Source organism: Heterocephalus glaber, unplaced genomic scaffold (assembly GCF_053883595.1).
Source record: "Heterocephalus glaber isolate CG9 unplaced genomic scaffold, H.glaber_assembly_v1.0 deba00001460, whole genome shotgun sequence".
NCBI classification, from domain to species: domain Eukaryota; kingdom Metazoa; phylum Chordata; class Mammalia; order Rodentia; family Bathyergidae; genus Heterocephalus; species Heterocephalus glaber.
In genome coordinates, this window is record NW_028258307.1 from 10,685,704 (window position 1) to 10,702,726 (window position 17,023).

At 40.4% G+C, this 17,023-nt stretch overlaps 1 protein-coding gene across 9 annotated transcripts in view; it reads left to right on the top strand.

Annotated features, from left to right (window-relative positions):
* Positions 1-17,023, top strand: part of Csgalnact1 (chondroitin sulfate N-acetylgalactosaminyltransferase 1) — a 316,784-nt gene that overhangs the window by 229,639 nt on the left and 70,122 nt on the right. The window lies entirely within an intron of this gene.

A 17,023-nucleotide genomic window follows, 5' to 3' on the forward strand; every position in this document is an offset into this window, starting at 1 on the left:
GGGCCTTATACGAGGAACTTTACACCTACTGATTTTTTTCCTCCTCGGAAGAACCCCACTAGGAGATGAGGGAAGGGTGGTATACATTAAGTAAATACCTGAGGGTGCTTGCTTGGGTAGCAAGTAGCAGAGCCAGAATTCAGACCCCACAAATCTGAATCCAGAACACCTGTCCTTAACCACCATCCTATGCTGCACAGGACAGGGCACGTGAAACTGAGACAATCAGCTTTATTCACAGGCACAAGGATCCTATTAGTTTGTGCTTGTGTTTCCTTTTAGAAGACAATAGCTGTGTTCAGTTGCTTGGAAGGCTTCTTACTGTCTTTTTATTAATTTACACATTATTACTGCTTCAAAAATCAACCAATGGGAAAAGTGATGCCTTCAGGAGCCTCTAGTTCCCCCCCCCCCCATTTCTTGGTAAAATCTCCTTCAGGTTGCCTGGAAATATAGCTATGTCTATCTAGCCCACTTCCCTCTTTTGTTATGAAACCAACTCATGGTCCTACAGGCAAGCCAGAATCTCTTTAGGTATAGAAAAAATTCTGCTGTTGCTATTTATGCCTTTTCTCTTGGGGCACTTTCCTGCCTTAAGACTTTTTTCCACTTTACATTTGAACCACAAATTCATGCAGTTTTAATGTAGCATCATTTTTTAAAATACCTGGAGCCAAGTAAAGAAATCATTTACAAGATCAAGCTTTGGTGTGAGGGTTTTGGTTTTTTTTACTCATTTATAAACGATATGAAAAAAATACTTAGGATCTTCAGCTGCTGACCAGTGTAATAATAAGCATATGGTGAATGTGCTCAAAGAGTTCAAAATATAATGATGATGTACATCACATTTTATAGTGCTTTACAGTTCATGGAGCATTTCCACATGTGATATGTTGCTAGCTGACCCCCAAGAAAAATCATTAAGCATCATTCAAAAAAATCGTGATTGCCACTTTCCCTGGAGTATAGAGCTGCCCACGTACAAAGCAATTTCAAAAGAACTTAATTACAGATCAATGCCTGCAGTTTGGAATGTTGCCCTGGTGATTTTCCATCTGCTTTCATTTTTGAAATCCTTGTCTGCTTTTCTGTGTACACGATATGTAAGGCCTGTCTTCTTCAGTCAGCAGTGAAACCAGCCTTTTGTCACAGAGTCTGTTTGCTCTGAGATCTGGCATTCTGTTACAGACACTGTCATCAAAGATGCCCGATCTTGCTTTCATGGCTGATACTGGAAGATACTTTAATCCACATGTATCTTCCAAATCTGATGAAGGCACAATAAATTGTTTTCATATGAGTAAATAAAAACAAAACAGTTCAAATATATTTGTGTAGATTTGATAATTACACACAGCAGAGAGAGATTATTTACTTTTTAAGTTCTTATCCATAGCAAAAATTATGGAGGCAGTCTTCTATATTCACAGGAAACAGGGTACTTGGGAGGTTCTACCAGTCAGAAGAAGCTGGAAGGAGATAGAACTAATTCAATACAAGGAGTAACTTCAAAAATAGTTATGTTTCAGAACACAGTGGTGTTCCTGTCATTACACGAATTCTGTCATCTCCTGGAGGGCCATTTGACCAAAAAGTTATAAATCATCATCCTTGCTTCAGAGAGGTGGCTGGACTGAATTACTTTTGAGGACCTTTTCAGCCCAGAATCACAGTTCTATCTATACCTCAGTAAGGAGGAAGAAGACAATGGAAAAGGTCTCATTTGAAATCTGTCTTCTTTAATGAGTTAGAGCAAATGACAAGGCTGACTTATAGCTTTAACCTGTTTATATTTCTGAACATCCCCTTAGAGAGAATGGTTTTGTATGAAAAGTGTCAGTAGTCCAAAAGTCAGAACGATTCAGCAAAAATCTAGGAAAATTTTGGGTTAGAGGCTGTAGTACTGTATGCACTCAGAGGATTTGAAGTGAAGAAGCAAATTTGCTAAACCCTGAACTAGTATGCTCAAGACAAATATTATTTGTGTTTAAAGAAATAATAAAGCTGGGGGTGCAGCTCAGTGGTAGAGCACTTGCTTAGCACGCAGGAGGCTCTGGGTTCAATCTCCTGCATCACACAAAAAAGGAAAAGACATAATAAAGAAGTAATAAAAGTCCATTGAACACTTCCAGGTGGGATGGTTCCAGATGACAATTAAAGGTGGCTGTGAGCCGAGTGGCATGATGACCTGTGCATGGGGCACTGTGTGACTTTGACCAAGACCCTTAAGCATATGAGACACAGGCTCATCCCTGTCAGCAAGACTTAATGGGTGCGGCCTCTACAGAGTCTCCCAGCTCCATCCTCTGAGCCCCTCTTATTTGCAAAACACTCCAACTTCTTTGTTTTGCAGTTTTGTCAGGCCACTGTCTCTGAGGACGCTCTGCCCCTACTCTACTGGGTAACCCAGGACAAGCCCGAATTCAGGTAGATTACTCTGAAGATCTGGTCTGGCTTCAGTGACTTTCCAATCAGCACAGCTCCCAGAGGGAGAATGCCACACTTATGACTTGTAATTTATTACCTAGAGACTTAATTACCTATCTCTGAAACCCAGGGGAACGCTATTTACTTCCTTCCCCTTTTTCCTCGATGTTATATTGGCTCTGACCTTTGGGTTGGATTCTTCCATAGTGGCGCTAATTTTTAATAACCTCTGGGGAAAGAATTGAGATGAGAGCTGGATCAGGTCCTATGCCTTGGGATGCTGTTCTTCTCCTTGAGTAAATAGAAAATCCCTTACTTTGTGTTTGTGTTCTAGTTCTTTCTTCAGTATAGAAAAAACACTTGAGCATTGAAATCTCAATGGCATGTCATTTGGCTTTGATTTCACGTTTTCAATAGAGTACTTGGACGTAAGTTTGACATCATTCCATGAAATTATTTAGCTTTGGGAATCATTCCTCTTTTGGAATGAAAACATCTGAGAGCAGGAACTCTCTGTGGGCCATTTGTGGCTGCTCTCTCTGGGGGTTCCTCTGTCACCAGTCCATGCATCTCACCCTCCTCCAGCTCCTGCAGGGTAAGTAGTGTGCTTGGAGGGGTTGGATATTAAAAGATTCCATTTTTGGATGAGATGGAACTAAGCTGTGATCTGCAAGACAGTGAAGACTTTGAGGGCATTGTTGTTAGAGTGTGTCCCCTCCAGACTTCCGGGGTTGCCAGTGTGACAGTATCAAGGGCTGAGGCCTTTCAGAGGTGATTAGGCCATGAGGACTCCTTTTGTGAATAGGATTAAGGCCCTTATCCAAAGAGGCTTCATGCAGCCTTCTCTAGCTTGCCCTTCCGCCTTCCTCCATATGCAGACACAGCGCTTGTGCCCTCTGAGAATGCTGGCCACAACAGATGACCGAACTTGCCACCACCTTGGTCCTGAACTTCCCAGCCTCCACACAGTGAGGAAATAAACTTCTGTTCTTTAGAAATTACCCATTTTGGGGTCTTTTGTTGCAGCAGCACAAAAGGGATTAAGAAGAAGGATACCCTGAGGTACATTTCAAAACAAGAACCTAGGGAGATGGCATAAATATTATTAACAAGCTGCAGAGTAGGCCCCAGCTTCTTGCACTCTGCTACCAGGACCTCTTGGAGATACTGAGTCTTGGGCTTCCATTGTTTGTCCGTTGCCAGGTGACCTCTAAGGGACACTCTGTAACCACTTAGCTCCAGCTTTTCTGGACATGTACAGGCCTGGACTTGAGCAATCCATTGGGAGTGACGAGGCAGGGACAGTAGTGGACAGGATGCGGGTACTTTGCACACTGTGCAGTTCAGTGATGCGTCTCTTAGTCACTTGGTGACATGGGGGTAGAAACGGTATGGCAGACATGCCGAGGCATTCTGGTCATTGAAAGGAACTGGGGATCTTGGTGTGGAGTGAGGAAGAGGGGGGATTCTGCCCAGTGGGTGAACACCTGTGTTTGGGGTGTGGTGGGGGGAGATTGCAGGCAGGCAGGACGGCAAAAGATGTCAGATCCTGAGTTAGGCTTCCAAATTTTTGACTGTTGTCTCCAGAGAAGTGATGGTGGCAGAATTCAGGACCGAGCTTGAACCAGTCCTGCTGAAAGAACTATGTCAGCTTGGGCTCTGATCAGGCTCCTGTCACTTCACCTGTCTCTATCCCACTCCCACTCCCACCTCTCCCCTTCTGTTTACTGATTTATGTTCCTGTACCCGAGGATGAAATGCTTCTTATTCTGAATCTAGAGATGCGAGGCTTGCATGCAAATAAGTGGCCCGAGGCTGCACTTTGTAGAGTGAATTCTTCCTGTGGTGATGATGAGAAAGAATCCCAGCCTTGGATTTCTGCCAGCACAGCCAGGAACCCCACCCCCATGCCTTCTATCAGGCTGCACAACCAGGAGAGCCCCTCGCCAAGGTAGATGCTCATATTGTAGAATATTTTGAAATATTGGATAGCTTTTATAAGGGGTTCAACAGTTTCATTTTGCTCTGGGCCTCATAGTCCTACCTCCAAGCTTGAGAGGACAGGAGGGAGCAGTAAAGAGAAACTAAATGAACTGAGAAGGTGGACTGTATAGTTCTGCCGCCTTTGCTCCAAACACCCCCTTATCACACTCGCTGTGGGTACCTAGTGCTCAAATAGCTGTGGCATCTTGGAGATTACAGTGGGCAGAGATGGTGGTTGTTCTGGTTTATTCTAGCTGATTGTGTGTCTGTGCATGAAGCACTATTTCTAACATTCTACACGCAGACTCTTATTTAATCTCCTCTTTACCGATGAGTTGGATACTCATGTTAGCTCCATTTTGGCAATGTGTAATTTGTTTTTTTGTTTTTTTGTTTTTTTTCCCCCATTAAGTTTATTGGTACATTTTAGTTATAAAATACAGTTACGTTCATCATTGGGATTTTGTACCATTACATGAGTCTCTTGGTTCTTAATTTTTTTCCCCTTCCCTTGCCCTCCCTTCACCCCCTCCACCCTTCCCTATTTGCAAAGACCTTGTTTCCATTTTTTTCCTCTTCTCATATTTTTTCCGTTCCCTTTTTTCCCTTCCCCTACCACTCCTAATTCCCCTGCTCTTTTAGACCTTTTCTTCCTGTTACACAATATCAGTTATACATTTTTTAAATTACAATATTAAGATCTAGGAGACATTACCACAGATTTTACAGAATTTAAAAGGATATAGAAAGCACATTACAAAAATCTTTTTTGAAATAAATTTGACTACTTCTAAGAAGTACCTTGGAAGACAAATTAATGAAACTAACTCTGGAGGAAATATAAAATTTGAATAGCACCTATTAAAGAAAGTGTATTCCTAGCTTGAAAACCTACCTATATGACAATAGCAGGCTCATAAACATTTTAACTGATAAATTATATCAAACAATTAAAGCAGAAAAAAGGAACACTTCTCCCCTCATTTTAGGAACTCAACATTGTGGTAATCCTAAAACTGGATAAAGATAATAGAAGAAAAAACTATGAACATAGATAGAAATTTGTTTAACAAAACAAACTATTAGAAGTCAAATCTGGCAGTATGTAGAAAGTGGTTTTGTTATAGGGATGGCAGTGTTGGTTCAGCATTGGAAGATCCACCCCCAAAAGTCATCATTTAAACAGAGGAAAGGAAAAAGCCATATGATCCTGTCACTAGTTGGAGAAAAAGTATTGGACTAAATTCTACAGCTGTTCATGGTAAAAGCTATCAGGAGACTAGAAGTAGAACAGAACCTTCTCAACAGATTAAAGACATGTACTCCATACTTCCAGTGAGAATGCCTTATATGAATGGAGAAGATACAATGCTTTCTCCTTAAGGTGGGGAACAAGGGCAAATATGCTTACTCTTTATCTGTCCATTAAACTTTGAAACCTAGTCCCCACCAAAATAGTCTGGCAATAAAATGACACAACTAGGATAGGATTGGCAGGGCAGAAGCAAAATCTTTATATGCAGATGAAATGATCATCTACAGAGAAAATACTAAGAAATCTCTGCCAATGTGTAATTTGAAGTTCAAAGATGTTAAGTAACATCACTAAGGTTCCCCAGGTGGGGATTGACAGGACCAAGATTCCAGTGCCTGTGTCTTCTGCAACTCTTAGAAATCAGCCCCTGCCTCTGACCACTCTTATGCCCTAAAGGTCTCAGTCGAAATATGCTCACTTATGCTCCCAAAATGATGTAGGGAAACCTTTTTAAGAACACACTCAAGGCATGCAAACACCTTTGGGAGAGGTCTCACACTGGAAAATTGTATAAACTTACTTGGGAAGAAGTTTTGGTCAGAAGAGGAGGAAAAATGTGAGATCCTAAGGGAGACAAACAAGGAGGCACAGGAAGAAGATGCCAAAGACAAATTCTTGAACTTAACCAATGGAATAATATGCAGTGTTGCATTAGTCTGTTTTTTGGTGGCTATAAAAGAATGCCACAGACTAGGTAACTTAAATAGAGGCTTATTTATCTCACTGTTCTGGAGGCTGAGAAGCCCAAGAGCATGATGCTAGCATCTAATGAGGGCTTCGTGCTTCATCATATAACATGGTAGAAAGCAGAAGGGCAAGTGACCATGTGCAAGACAGAGAGAGCAAACTGGGAAGAACTACTCATCCTTTGTATCAGACACCCACTCACACAATAATGTCATTAATCCACTCTTGACTTAATCTCTTGTAAGGTCCCCTTCTTTAATTCTGTAACAGTGGCAATTAAATTTCAACATGAGTTTTGAGGGGAAACTCAAACCACAGCAAGTGTTCTACAGTCATTTATCGTGAAAAGCTTTATTTCTGCTCAAACACTGAAGTTCTTTCAGAATCAGTGCAGCATTATGGAGAAAGGAAAGAGACTTAAAAGAACCAGGAGAAAATATTGAATTCAAAATACCTGTTTGAGTGCTCTTAAATAACTGCATGGCATGCTTACTTACCCACTCTGAATTTCTGTCATATTCTCGAAAGTGCAATACTATATACATACATTTCAAGTTTTATATAAATCAACAGTGTAGACAGTTTTGGAGGACTCCATGATCAAATCCCAACTTTCCTTCTGAACTTCATTCCCCATCGGCCTTTCCTACCCTTCTCCTGCCAGTGAGTGGTTTCGCTTTCCTGTGGTGCCCTGACATTCCTCTTAGCAGATTGCCTCAGTGGGAAGCCCAGCTCTCTGTGTATCCAGTTTTACATTCTCCTCTCTGAAATCTTTTCTGATTCTTCCAGCTCCAAGTCCCCTTTCATCCTTTCCAAAGTAGTACCTTGTGCTTGAGGGCACTTCTCACTTCTCCATCTAGACCTTCATTCAAGATTTTTTTTTACCAATGACTTCTTGCAGCAGTAATTGAAAAGCTGTTTTTCCCTATTCATTGATTGCACAGCCCTCAGCAGCCTTTGTGTTCTGCATTTTGCCATTTTGGAGCTGAGCTATGTGAGACTTTGAGAAGTGTAACTGCCCCAAGGTCTTGCTGCTGGTGAATAGAGGAGCCCGGTGTCCTGGCTCTCTGAGTACCCCTATTATACAATACCCTTCTTGAGAGGAGTTCACATTTTGTCATACTTTCAGCTCCTGTATCCCGTTGTACACATGGCACTAGATAGATGCCATAGATAGATAGATAGATAGATAGATAGATAGATAGATAGATAAATAGATAGATCTCATTAAAAAACCTATCTGTTTAACAATTGTTCAGAAGACCAAGGTGCACTGTTTGGATTTATGACCTGCCACTCAGATTTACAGCCCACATTTGGACTTATGATGCAGGAACATGAATAGCAATGTGGCCTTATGGTGGCTTCTTCTACAGTACTGTAATTTTTGCTGATTATACTGTACCATACAGTACCGTAGTTTCCTGTTGCTCTACATTTTGGTACTGCATGTAAGAGTTATGCAAATAACTCTGGAAGTCCTCTTTTGTCAGTGTCTTTATGAGGTGTGATCAGAAACATGGTAAATGTTGTTTGGAGTGCCTCCCATGGAAAAGCAAGCTCATAAAAACATCATAGAGTCCTCTTCCACCTTATTCACTGGATCTGGAGTCATGAGACTTCTGGCTCTTTCTCAAGACCAAAATTACCATGAAAGGTAGATGTTTCAAATCAATTCAGGACATTGAGGCAGTCATGAAAACACAGCTAAGGAGATTCGCAAAAGAAGACTTCCAGATGTGCCTCAGGAAGTGGAAAGAACAATGGGAGAAGCATGTTTAAAGCAAAAGGAGAGTCATTTAGGCCAGGGATTTAGCTCAGTGGTTTCGCTGCCTGCTACACAAGCACAAGGACCCTAGTTCAATCCCTGGTACCAAAAAAAAAAAAAAAAAAAAAAAAGGAGAGTCATTTGAGCAGGATTAATGACAATGATGTTTTTTACTGTAATAAATTTAAGCATTAACCATATTTTTCAATCACGCCTCATAAATTGTTTGGATGGGACTATATTTTGCATTGATGTAATACCATGAATATTGCTTAGATTCCTGGGATGGACTCCAAATCTGAAATAAATCCAAACTCGTAGTGGGCATTGGGTATATGAGAATGCAAGAGTAGCTTTCTTAGAAAGATATTTTCCTTTTCTTTCCTAGGCATTAGTAGTTCATTCTTGCATAGACTCTAATAGTAAAGCCACTTTTAGCAACCTTTTTAGTTTGAAATAATTTTAGGATTAGAGAAGAGTTTTAAAAATAGCAGAGAGAGTTCCAGTGGTGTTCCCTTCACCCAGCTTCCCCCGATGCTAGTATTTTATTTCATATTGGCATAATGAACAAAAATAGGAAAATCACCTTGGTATAGTCATCTTCTCTTATTTGTGTTTTTCCTTTCTACAGTTGTGGTCATTCATAGCCAACCATAGTCTGAAAATATTAAATGGAAAATTCCAGAGAAAAGGATTCATAAGTTTTAAATACATTTTATTACAGGATATCAACATAATTGTTTTACTTTATTTTTAACCTCTTAATATACCTAACTTATAAATTAATTTTTATCATGAGTACGTATGTAGACATAGGAAAAACTGGTCTGTTTAGGGTTTGGTGCTGTCCATGGGAATCTGGAAATGTATCCCTCACAGATAAGGGAAACTACTTTACAACACTGCTAACTAAATCAGTCTATGTTTTGTTTGTTGTTGTATTTCTCCTGCTTGGTGTGCTCTGAACTTCTTAGATCTGCACTTTAGTGCCTGTCATTCATTTTCAAAAATTTTGTGCCAGTTTTTCTTCAAAAAATTTTGTTTGCCCTGTTCCTTCTCACTTCTTTCCGAATTCCAGTTGTATGACACATTGTTTGAGAGCGTGTCTCAGTTGTTGCATTTCTTGTTTCTTTGTTTTTACCTTTTCCTGTTTCAGTTTGGATAATTTTTATTGACTACCTCAGATGAACTATTTTTTATAGACTTAATCAGCCAGTTAAAAGACAGTATTCATCTCTATTGCTGTATTTTGCACTTCGTGAATTTTCATTTGATTCTTGCAGTTTCCATCTCTTTGCTGAAGTAACCCATCTGACCAAACATGTTGTCTACTTTTTCCATTTGCATCTTTAACATACTTATCCTACCTATTTTAAATTCCCTGGTAGGTAGTTCTAGCACGTGTGTTATACCTGAGTCTGGGTCTGATGATTGCTTTGTGTATGGATGTTCCTTGCCCTTCCTATGCCTTGTAATTTTTATTTAAAGTTACACATCTTGTATAGGCAGCAAGGACTGAGGTAAATAAATTATGCTTGTAAATGGCACTTCCTTCTCCCAGGTCCTTAGTGTGTATGAGGGTGGAGGACAGGACCAAGGAAGGTGATTTCATCTACAGATGCTCCTTGACTTACAATGTGGTTATGGTCTACCAATGTGTCATAAATGGAAAATATCCTAAATTGAAGTGCATTTAATAGTATTATAGCTTGTTCTAGCCTATCTTAAATATACTCAAAACACATTTGAGCAAAATGATCTAGAACGAAGTGTGTTTTATAATGAAGCATTTACTTGTGTAATGTATTGAGCAGTAGACGGAAGTAAAAACCAGGATGGTTAAATGGGCATGCTTTTGTACCCCAATCAGGTTAAAAAAAAAAGTGTAAATAGAACTTATACTTGGTAGGTCGGGGACTTTTTGCAGTCAGGAGCTGGGCTAGGTCTGAGGTTTGTTGTTGCTATGGTTACCCTTCTTGAGCCACAGGCTTCAGATTCATTTAGTGATACCTTGGGTTTAGAGGGTGGAGGTTGTTTTGCCTGCGTGCTGTTCAACCTTGCCATGTAGGTCTTCCCTTTGCTCTGTATCTCAGAGAAGATCTCTCTGTACCTTCTGTACATCATTCTGCTGTCAAAACAAACAAAAAAACAAAACTAAGGAAAAACCCCTGGCAAATGTTCTGCTATGACTTGTGACTCAAAGCTCTTTAGCTTAGATATGGAAAGTGGTCTTATCTTTGGTACTCTGATTAAATCTCAGTACCATGCAGACACCATGGTGCCAGGTCCTGGGGTATTTTCCTGTTTCATCTCAGGAGAAAGGCTTTTAGCCCTCATTTCTCCCAGCTGCAGTGAATTCTCACCAGTTTCCTAAGGATGAGAATGTCTTTTGCCTCTTCCTCCACCACTAAGGTTTTTGTTCCATAGAAAATGTAAAGAGGGTTCAGGAGTTTCTTGCTGTACCCACATCTCCAGAACTGCATGATGTTTCCTCTGTTAAGGTTCTCTCCGACCTTTCTGTGGGAACCCAGAGGGGTTCCAGGAGAAAGAGCATGGAAGCAGGTGTAGACTTCTCATTTTTTAATTTTTGGAAATCTCAAGGGGCTTCACTGTCCTGCCAGCCTACACTGGACCTTCATCTTTTTGTAGATTTCTTCTCATCAGTGGACAGTTGAATCTATCTCCCCGGGCTGGAGTTATTATCTTAGCCTCAGCTTTTGTATCAGCCATTTGCTTCATAATTTCAGCTCTTTAAAAAACAAATCTTGCACGTGAAGTTAGTCCAGCTCTTTTTAAAGAGATGCTTCTTCCAGCCTGTTATATTCTGGAGCTGAAGCCTGAAACCCTTTTTTAAATAATAATTTAAAACCTATTGATTACTTTGTGGACCTGCATCGCCCTACCAATCAATAGCCTCTTCTCCCAACCTCACGCCCTCATACCCACCATCGTGCACAACCCAGCAGTTTACAAGAACTGAGTTGTATCGATTTTACTCATGCGTGGGAATGCTGTGGTCACACCCCCAATCTGGAAGTCCATTAGTGGAACATTTACTTGGAGTAAAAAACCTCAAACCCCGTGATCTGTGTCCTATGGCCATGGGTCAAAGAAATGCCATTGTTTTTTAAAACCCATCTTGTAGCACATTCCTGTTTTGTTTTGTTTTTGGTGTTAATAGTGTTGGGCACTTGGATTTCTTCTCTCAAATGCTATATTCTCATAAAAGCTATTCTTGTGGTAGCCATTTATAATTGATGAGCAAACTGGTCCAAATTGGTGGTGTGGAATCAGCCATGTCTCCCTCACTGCGAGAATTTGGGGTCATGATTTTCCATCCCTTTCTTCTTTTACCTCAATCCTCCCGGAGTCCCTTTATGGCATTCCTGTACTGATACAGTCCTATGTGAGAGTGGAAAGAGACAAAAGATACTATCTTATTCCTGCCTCCACTACCTGCCTTTTCTCTGCATGTCCCCTCCCCTGCTTGCCTGGAAACTGTGGGTGGCTGAAGTCTCCGTCATTTCTGTCCCTTTATCCCCACCCCACACAAACCTGTGGTTGGGATATAAAGCCAAGACTTAAAGACCCCTGGAGGCTGTGCATTCCCTTCTGGAATCTCTGGTGCTCCGTTCTCTGGGGCCTGTCCCAGGCAGTCAGCCCTCTTTCCTTCCCTCCCCCATGCCCATCCCCACCTTCTAGAATTGGGCTCCAGGGAGCCTTTGCCAGTGGCTTATTGCTCCCTTGTCCCGTGCCTTTTGCTGTTTTGTGGAAGGGACATTCCCTCTCTCACTGCCTCTGTAAGACGTCATTCTGACTTTCTAAATTGTAACTGTGGATGGATCTCACAGTTATATGCTTGGGTCAGTGTGTATCAAACACCATAAATGCCATGCCACAGGCGCACAAAGGGTTGAAGAGGTATCTGAGCACCTCATCACAACAGATCACATCCCCTCTGTGCATTCTTTTCATTTTTTTCCCTGAAAGCCCTGGTGCCTTCACACTGAGCTACATCCCTAGCCCTCTTTTTATTTTTTATGTTGAGACAGGGTCTCATAAGTTGTCCAGGCTGTGCTACAACTTGTCATCTTCCTGCATCAGCCTCCCAGAGTGCTGGAACTACAGGCATACACCACTAGCTGCCTCTGTATGTTCTGAGAAACTTACAAATAAAGTTGTGAACATGTCCCATTTATAAGTAGAAATACCTCCTTGTATTTGCTGGCACTGTCTCTGACCCTGGACCATAAGTCAGGATTTTCTTGATCTCCCTGGAGAAAAGGAATCCTTGGGAGACAGCAATGAGAGGATTTTGACTAAAAGAAAGAGAATGGTCTGAGGCTTCCTACATTCCCCCACCATTCATTCCTGTTGAGGTTGATTATGAGAAGTGGGCATCCAGGGGGGCTTTGGGCTTGTTCTTCTTCAGAGTGAAGGGGCTGCTGAGCCTTGTGCCCAGGCAACTTTATTCCCATTCCATGGCTTGCAGATCTGAGATGGGACAGGAGTAAATCAAGAAGAGTAACTCTATCATGGAGATTATTGCCTGAGTCTTACTGGCTCTCTTTTGTCCTCGATTTCTTGTTTTAACTGTGGACACAGATGAAGGGCAGAAATTGACCTTTCCAGTCTTGGAGGGTTCCATGTGGTTTATCAGTTGGTATGGAGAACACAGTTCTCAGAGGTGACTTCAGCAGAAGGTTTTTGTAGGGAGGATACTGACTGCAGAGATTAGAGCCAGGGGAAATTGCATTGCAAGAGGAGGTAATTAGGTTAAATGCTGCTTGAAACTTCATAGCTAGTTAAATGAAGAAATAGATCCTGTGTCGTGGGATACAGTGAGGTTTATGCTTTGATATTTTTAAAGACTTGGATATTAAATGGTCTGTATTCATTGAGCAGGCCTTAGGCATTGTCAGTGCTGAGGATGGACAAATTATATGTAGTTCCTTCCCCTCCCAAACCCCAGAGACCAGGGAGAGGAACACCCAACCAACCACATGACTAATGACAGCACAGGGCCATCCGTTAAACAAACAGTACCGGTACGGGAAAGAAAGAGAATGAATTCACTGTATGTTGGGCGGACTGGTTGTGAAGAGCATCACAGGAAAAGATAACTGTTGAACTTGACTTTGGAATATGAGATAAATTGATTCAGGTGAAAAGTGTGTGCATGTGTGTGTCCTATAGAAAGGAAGTGTTTTCAGCAGCCGACGTGGAGAAGTACGAGCAATGGTATATCCGGAGGACTACAGGTAATCAGATAATACTAGAGTGTTAAGTAGGAACATAATAGGCTATGTTGGGAGAAGAAAAGATGGCAAGGTGACAGCCCTGAAGAGTTACACAGGGGTGAGATTGTCAAGGGCTTATATACTGTTTGCCATTTATTCTGCAGGACACGTGGAACTAAATGTCGTGTTACATCTGCTTTCTACATGGGTCACTCTGATAGGGTAGAGTGAATTAGATAAAGCAGGTTTGGAAAATAGTCTGGCAGTTCTTCAAAATGTTAAACACAGAGAAACCATATGACTCATATACCCCTGAGAAACGAAAGCATACATTCACAGAAGAACTTAGACATGAATGTTTGTAGTAGCATTGCTCATAACAGCCAAAAGATGGAAACATCCCAAATGCTCATTAGTGGATGCACTCATCGATGTAATATGCCATATACCCACAACAGGAACTGTTTTGTCCCTAGAAAGAAATGAAGGATTGATACATGCTTCAACATTGATGGCCCTTGAAAGCACTATGGTAACTAAAAGAAAACAGACATGAAAGATCACGTATGTGTAATTCCATTTATATAAAATGTCCACAATGAACAAATCTACAGGGAGCTAGAGTACATTAGTGGTTGCCTAGGGCTCTAAAAGTGTGGGTGTGGTGAGTGACTGCTAACCAGTACAGTTTCTTTGTGGGGGTGGAAGGTGATAAAATGCTCTAAAATTAGATGTAGTCATGATCACACAACTTTGAACATACTAAAAAAATGGCTAGTGTCCTTTTAATGGAAAATTGTATGGCATGCAAATTATGTCTAAGTAAATTAATTACTTAAAACAGTAAGATACGATCTCTATCTCAAAAAGAAAAGAAAGTAGAAGCTGGGAAACTAATTAAAATGCTTTAAATATAGTTAAGGCTGACTGAAGTGCTCCTCAGTGGATAGAAGGGTAGCAGGGATGCTAGATATCTTGGTAGATGCTAATTCTTTTTATTTCACTATGGTATCCTAGGATTTTCCATAGATATTTCTCAAGAGGGTTTAATGAAGCTATTATGAACATTTTTATTTTATATTTTTATATTTTATTTTATAATGGTTTTTTAATAAAGAATTTAAAGAAGCTATAGTATTTATTGATATCATCTCTTTTCCACTTAGGTAAGTGCTGAATCTTATCTTCCTATGTTAAACACAAATATGAGCAGACAAAGAGGGAGGGTACAGATGCCAAAAGAAGGAAGACGTGGATTTTATTTTTATTACAAGATTAATTCAATAGACAAAAATAAGAAAGAAATCTCTGTTTACATTGTTTCTGATCATACTGAGCTTATCACCATAAAGACATGTTTCCACCATGGAAATAATTTCCTCAATATGTTATCACTAGTTGGAAGCTAGACATTCCAGCATACTAACCAAAAGCATCTGTGCCATTGCTCGGCCAGTGGCTGTTGGCAAGAGAGGCCCAGGAGCAGGGCTGGTGGGATAGAAAAGCTACCAGACCAAAACACAGCTGGGCCTCCAGCTGGTCTTGAAGTAGAATATGCCATTATCATGTAAGCCTTTGGGGCAAAACCCAAGTCCGATGAGGGCATCAAGTCCGCCATGGGCAAGGATTGGTACCAGCCAGCAGCCCTGCCCAGCAAAGTAGTGGCACTGGTTTCAAGTGGCTGGATGTGAAGAGAGGTTAGGAGACAGGCAGCAGATGTGAGCTGAATCAGGAGCACACAGGGTGTGTGCTGGAACCAGAAAACACAAAGGAGTTGTGACCCTGAGAGAATTATTTATTCAGCAAACATTTACTGAATCCGACTACATATCCAGCATAATTCCAGGGTATGTTGGTTCATCTCAGGATAAATTCTGTGCTCCTGACCCTAGACAAGGACTTCTCTGAAAAGGAGATTTCAATCTCATACCTGTAGTACCTTGTTACTTAGCTGCTATAAATTTCTAGACCTTTCCTGGAAGATTGTCAGTAGTTACCAGTGTTCCTATAATGTAAACACTCATTTTCAAGTACATGGCTGAACTTTCTCAAATTATGAATATGTTTATGGTCAATAAGTAGAGTTTGAATAGTGCAGAGTATTCTTTTGGCCTGGCCTTCATGCTTAATGAAATCATTAATCTCTATAACCTCTGCCCACAAACTGTCTTACACTGGAATCATGAAAACATAGATACTGGCCTCAAATAAAGTATATGGAATGTAAAAATATGTCTTATTACCCTTCACCTGTGTACTAAAATTATTCAGAATCAGTCATGTCCTTTGCAAATTATTGGGAAACACAGACTAAGAGTGAAATGTAAAAAGGCCTTACATTATTTAATTAAATATACACATAAGGAAGACAACACAAGTTCTTGCTTAAACTTAAACCCAGATAAACATCATGAAAGATGAGCAGGTGAAAGGGATGAATAGACCACAAAAGACGAGATACAGGTATCTTGTATCTGGTAACATAATAAAGTATTCAATTTTTCATACCTGAAAGTAGAGAAAAATTAACAATTGTACATTAAATTGCTACAATTTTAAACAGGGCCAATATATGATATCAGTGAGAGTAAACCAAATGAAAATTTACACTTAGAAATAATGATATGAATTGGTACAACCATTCTCTAAGGTAACTTGTATCAAGAGTCTTCAAAATGCTGATAATTTTTCCAAGTACTTTAATTTCTGAAAGCTTATTCTCCAAAGTGTCTGAGTATTTATATCAAGAATATTCATCATAATGAGAAACAGCCCAGATAAATAACAATGGGAGAACTTTAAAACTATGTACTATGTATATAGTGGAGTATTACAACTACATGTCATCTGTTCAATAAATATTAAGTTACTCGGGTCCATGAGAAAAACTATAACTTTAATTATGAAAATAATTACAAAGTTTTAGGTATATAAAGAAAATATTGAGAAAAATACTATATCAAAGCATATAATGTTTTCTAAATGGTGGAATTATAAGTGATGTTATATTTTCGGTGTAGTCTACTTGGAGAATTTATTACCGTCATACTTCACAGTAAGATATGACAAAGCTTAAATTATGTTGGAATGACAAAAAAAGAAGACAGTGTTTGACTCCCCAGATGTGACATAATGGAGCAGTTGAAACAGACACAGAATTTGAAGGGTGGGCTCCTGTTGCCCGTTCCATGTGGAGAATCCAGGGTAGAAAAACAAAATTACAGATCACTTTTCAATCCTCTCTAATCTTTACCCTAATTATCAAGACTGACAAGGCAGCCTGCAAAGGTGCAGTGGCTTGGAATAAGATGATTAAAGGATCTTTGGAAGAATCTTGTGCCTAGAGCTCCGGAGCCTGTTGCTTCCCCCAGGTGTGTGTGCTGGAGAGAGCTGTGAGAAGGATGCACAAGGAAGGTTTACCAGTTGGCTTTACAAGAACACGGGCTTCACTTCCGTATGGCCTCTAAACAGCAGCTGGGCTGAACCAGGACTCTGGTGTTTCTTATCAGAGCATCTCAGGATATGTGCTAACTATTATTAGCCTTCCCAGGACTCCCAGGAGATGAATAGGAGTTTTAAATGGCGAGAGGAAAGAGAACA